This window comes from Carassius carassius, chromosome 6 (assembly GCF_963082965.1).
Source record: "Carassius carassius chromosome 6, fCarCar2.1, whole genome shotgun sequence".
NCBI lineage: Eukaryota > Metazoa > Chordata > Actinopteri > Cypriniformes > Cyprinidae > Carassius > Carassius carassius.
Genome location: NC_081760.1, coordinates 14,785,899 through 14,791,898, shown reverse-complemented (window position 1 = coordinate 14,791,898; position 6,000 = coordinate 14,785,899). Strand labels below are relative to the sequence as shown.

At 37.4% G+C, this 6,000-nt stretch overlaps 1 protein-coding gene across 17 annotated transcripts in view; it reads left to right on the top strand.

The window, feature by feature from the left end:
* The first annotated feature begins 751 nt into the window (after window positions 1–751).
* LOC132142404 (muscleblind-like protein 2a) overlaps window positions 752–6,000 on the top strand; it is a 99,522-nt gene continuing 94,273 nt past the window's right edge. For all 17 annotated transcript variants that reach the window (XM_059552244.1, XM_059552239.1, XM_059552246.1 and 14 more), the window contains exon 1: window positions 752–999. The gene's annotated coding sequence lies outside the window, so the exon portion shown is untranslated. The remainder of the gene's footprint in view (window positions 1,000–6,000) is intronic.

Below are 6,000 nucleotides of genomic sequence, written 5' to 3'. Positions count from 1 at the left end.
GGTGACATCAAATCTTAAAAAAAAGAAAAGAAAAAAAAAATCATAGTTTTGTTTGAGGCACTTAAAAGCAAGTAAAAGATACTAAAAGTAAAAACTACAAATTTACCCCCTTTTTTCTGTAGCAATGCACCATCATTTACATTTTACTTTTTACGTTGTTGTTATATAATCTGTCAGAATCCCACTCCTAAAAGCTATAATTTATTATTACCGATTATTTCAACTGCTGCGATTACTTTTCAATTATGCACTTCCAGTCTTCATCTTAAAAGTAATAACTTTCATAGTATTATGGCACGGGGCCTCTGGGCATGGGGCTCTCACACACTATTTTGACATGTAAACTGTTGCGGATTCAGCCATCTGAATCTAATCGTAACCATCTAAGATGAACAACAGGCCTTCAGCTTGTTGATTTAACAGCACTGTAGCCCACATCCATTGTACCCTCGGGAGATTCACTGTTGTTTCCACGGCAACAAGCAGACCCTTGCCCTTCCCAGGGCTCCTGACATTCATTTGGACTAAACCACTTCAGACTGTAAATAGGGGGGAATTAACACAACTGACATGACAAGTCTTAAGACTAGATTCCATAGACTACAAATTAACAGATGCGTTTTAGATTCCTTAAGATCTATAAAGGCAAAATTAGGTATATAGGATATATTTAAGGTATATTTTCGCTTTAAAGTAGTAACCTCCCCCCGTGTCCAAGACACATGACTTGTTCCCTTCTCCCACGAGCTGTCAGAGCAGCAGCTTGTTGCACGACCAGCTTCTTGGTAAACTAACTTGAGTTCGGCGTTAAAACCCAAACCAGTTGCCTGACAAACCGCGTTTTGCGTGGACCGGGCAGAATGCTCGCTTCGGTTAAAAAATAAGCCTTATTCCCCCTGACCTAACGAGTCATTTACCGCAGTTTCCATCGAGCTCTTTTGCCGTCTGCGTGATTTGTGGTCAAGAAACAGCAAAGCAGCGGCAGGTCAATGTAACCAGGTAAGCAGCAGGTTCAATTCAAGCGTTTTGAAAGTGTTGACAAAGTAGTGTGAGCGATATTTGTAAAGCGCGGATTGTTTATTATTGACAGGGTGTGAAATGTCAATATAATATTTGTCATCGCAGAGAGAGCGTGTTTAGCCAGCTCTGTGTTTGTCGCTCAGTGATGTCGACATGGGTTTAGGAAGTGTGTTTCCAAGCGAGAAATAATAAATCGTTCTTAAAAAATAAAACTACGATCGAGCGCAAGAAGTTTACGTGAAATACCCACGAGCTAAAACGGGATCGCTCGCGTGCTGGACTGTCGGAAAATCACCGTGACATTGAATTCGTCAAAATCAATGAAAAATACGCCTTGACTGCTCATACTTCAGTATTATTTTAGTTCACAGCAGTTACCTTTTTTTCCCCTGTGTCACTGCTCCGTTACTTCGTGATCGAATTCATTCGAATATCGTCCGCCGAATTCTAACACGATTAGTAACGTTTAAACGGATTTGTTCCGAATATAATGACTTGAAGTAGTTACGTTATTTAGAAGTGATTCCTTAATGTAAAACCGAATATAAACGATGGCGTTAGTTGTTTAAATTAATATCGCGTCATCGTTCCTTGGATATTTTTTTCTAATTTATCGCGTCAAATTCCGTGAGACCAGAAATAATTGGTTCGATATTTCTTTTAAAATAATGACTTTAAGTAGAGGTTTTCTCCCTTTCTTTATCGCGCGCACACACACACACACACATATGAGAGAGAGAGTATGGATGATGATGATAATAATATAAATGATGAGAGTTTAGCACTGTATTCGTTACTGAAGACTTCACGTGTCCAAGTTGATATGGACTTTTCCACTCACGTCATTGTTGCGAATGACGACAGAATTATATTGAATACATCACGTCAGTTTATCACCCGCGAATCGCTGGATCATTTCTGTCAAAAAAAAAGTAAGACTAGTGGCTTTTTAATGTACAGACCGACATAGCCTATTCACCCGTTGAAGACTATAGTCCCGTCATGAAACCGCTCCCAAATCCCTCGCCACACCCCGCGCGCGCACTGAGCACGTGAGAGCCTAACAACTAGTGGATTGTCACCATCATCATCATTACTAACACGGAACTACGAGAACGCCTCCATTATAAACGCAGCTGTCTATACTATAGCGCTAATTGCTTATAGGTCATGGTACAGTAATAGTACTGGATATGAATACCATGCCTGTTTAATATATATCATGGTAATTTGATCACGTAGTTCAAGATCGTATAGCATCATATTATCGTAGTGTAAAAACATATGGCCATGGTATATGTTGAAATAACATCGTCTTCTCATGCTGACATGTTCAAACAAATAGTTTTAGTTAGCTGAGATATGCAGATGAAAGGTGAGTTGCCTGAGAAAGTGCTGAGCGACATAGATATAGAAGAGGATATATGCTAAGATGCTTTTCTAAATCTCAATAAGCATAATGCAAGTATGACCCAAATAGTAATCTAATTCCATGATCTCATTTTTATTTGCCTTCACAGCAGGTACTGCACCTTTCTGGTTGTTTTAGTAAATTAAGCCTCTGTCTGCAAGTCTGCACATCCTTGTAGTTCAGTTTAGGATAATGATTCTTGTTTAGTGAGGATGTCTAATGGGGGTAATTAGTTACCTTTGGGTTTTGGAAGGCAGCATTATTTAGTTTTGCATCATAGTTTAATGAATAGTGTACTGTAGACATCTTTTAAGAACATAAAGAGCTGTCTCTAGAACAGGGGTCTTCGAGATGTTGTGTACAAATGAAAATATTAATTATAAGTGAACGAAGTATTGCATTTTAAGTTGGATTTTAAGTAGCTAAGTTATGCAAAATTATTCGGTGTCTCACGTTACAACAAGTTTATTAGGCCTAATGGTTATGGCTAAAATTGAATGATATTTATATTGCAACGCTATTAAAAAGTATGTCCTGAAACTACTGTATGTTTGTTCATTTGGTTCTATATGCATGCTGTTATAGGCCAGGGTTAAACTGCAACACTCGGAAGTTTGTAAGTAGCCTAAATGCAGTGGAGGTTAAATGCAGATATGTTAGCATCAGGCTTGTCTTCATTTTCATTAATTCATTTAAGTGGATGTTGGTTCATCTCTCTAAAACCTTCCAAATAGCCTAATATTATCTTTACAGATTGGCATGCTGCTAGGTAGTGGTGCTCCGATTGATACCGATTAAAATCGGCTGATAATTGCTTTGGGATGATTGATCGGCGGTCTCTAAAGAGGCCGATGTCATAAAACCGATCTCAAGCTGGTGATGCGCCTGCCGTGAGAGGTTTGGCTTGACATGCAGCTGCAACGTCCCATTCTCTGTCCGGCGCGGGTGAAATAATTATAATGCTTTAGGTGAGGTACAATTCATATTTCTTCAGTAAATTAAATTAATTTAAATTTAGTTTCTATAGTATTTAGTAGTAGCTTATAAAGTGGTGACTGTCTGTTTATCTGCATATGTCAGAAATTTTCTGAAAAATTAAAGACAGTCAAACAGAGGATGAACACTATTAACAGCAATTATCATGATGCAATCACACTTGTAGTAACATTTGGTAGTTCTGTATGTTGTTTCAGGGTAAGAATCATCTGGGGTCCTCTGAGGGGTCAGCATCATCTCTTCTCAGGTCTTCTGGATCCAGACTTGAGCTTGTGTAAATCCTAGTTACAGGGAAACAAATAGAAAAATAATTAGCATAGCTGCTATTCCAACCAAGTAAAATTAATTAGTTTAACCCAAGCTAAAGAATAATAATGCAGATTTGATCAGATATAACTGCAGTCCAAAATTATGAGATGTATTATTTGAATGCTTCCCCAAACAGATGTGTTTTTAATCTAGATTTAAACAGAGAGAGTGTCTCTGAACCCCAAACATTATCAGGAAGGCTATTCCAGAGTTTGGGAGCCAAATGCGAAAAAGCTCTACCTCTTTTAGTGGACTTAGCTATACTAGGAACTACCAAAAGTCCAGCATTTTATGACCTTAGGGAGCGTGATGGATTTTAGTGTGGTAGAAGACTATTTAGGTATGCAGGATCTAAACCATTAAGGGCCTTATAGGCCAGTAATAATATTTTGTAACTGATACGGAACTTAATAGGTAGCCAGTGTAGAGACTGTAGAATTGGTGTAATATGATTAGAGATCGACCAATATGGGTTTTTCTATAGCCGATGCCGATGTTTAGAGGTCAGGGTCAGCCGATGGCCGATATGTGCTGCCGATTTTTAGGGCCGATATCTTGAAGTTTTCCCCTTCATTTGCATGCAAAAATGTCACACTAATAATAAGTGGATGCACAACATTTCTAAACTTATCATCATTTATTGAGCACTGACTTGAACCATCTCTAGAATCTTAATTTTGTGCACTGCACGGTATTAAAATAAAAAATGTATCCAAAGTTAACCAAACAAAATCAATAAACTGACCAAGTATTAAATATATAAAACAGGTAATATATATATATATATATATATATATATATATATATATATATATATATATATATATATATATATATATATATATATATATATAAATAAAAGTCAATCATTTACATAAAAGTTTTAGAGCATTTATCAAGTAGAATTTTTCAAGTTTGTTGGAACATAAATGTAAACTTAAATATACATTTAAATAAATACAATTTTAAAAATAAAAATCTGAAAATATAAAAAAATAAATATATAAAAAATAAATAACAGTAGTGCTGTAAACACACTAGCAACCAGCAACATGTGTGTTTGGTATAAATGACACAGAACATCTAAAGTGCATTCTAATTTCAAACTTATATGTGCAATAACCTCCAAATACATCTAGCCAAACCCGCGCTCGTTCGTCCTCGTATGGATCGGATCATTTTTCGGATCAGAAAAAAAAAAAAAAAAAAAAGGCCAAGACAAATAAACATACGTTTTGTCTTTTTTTATTAACATTAAATTATTAAATTAAAATATATGAAATCAACTTAAAGTGCACATAATATCTTCTTTTTAACATAATAGCCCGACTTCTCATCTTCCAGTGTGCTGTGATGAAGTGAGCAGTTATCGTCACAGAGCTCTCCGTCCCCCTGGACGTCCACCCATCTGTCGTGAGCGCAACATATATTGATCCGAACGGATCACGGATCAATGATGATCCATTGCACCAATACTATAGTGTGTCATTTGAAAACATTGCAGTTGCGTTTTAAAATACAACAACGAGCACCACAAAACCATTTAAAGAGGCGCATTCAGCGGTCTCCTTGACGAGAAACAGTCAACAAAGTAAGATGATCTCCAACGTATGGCACGCTCTCTTCATTTTATCAAATGATCATAATCACATCTATTCATTTTACAGTCCTGCTACTAGCATTTTATTCAGACTAAAACCCCTTTAATTCGGGTGAGAAAACTTTTTTTACAAGTGGCTTTTGCACATAATAATAATACCGCTGCAGACGCATTTTGCAGCATTAAAGTAATTAATTGATCATTAATTTAAAAGGTGATCGATCATGGAAATTATCGAATATTGACATCCCTAAATACAAATGAGTTGGATGGAAAACTGGTTATTGTCTGCATCAAACCATGCTTCCGAACAAATCGAAATCACCGTTCTGGGCAGCTCCAGGACAGCTGTCTCTCCGAGCACGGTGCTGTCTGTGAGCGGGGCGGAGTAACGTCAGAGACAGTTTACTTTGGTAACGTCACGCTACAGTGTTTGTTAGAGCTGTCAACTTCTCCACCCCATTTACAGAGTGAAATTCTCTGACTACCTTTATCTCCCAGGACTGCTGTTGAATCTTCCAAAAGTTTTGGCTTGGGGTGCTTCACATGCAGTGGCAGCAGCACTTTCCACCGCACCAATAACACGGGGCTGCCCGCCGACGTGCCTGACTTCGGCGCTACTAAACACGGATATCGGCCGATGCCGATATATTAAAAAATGACA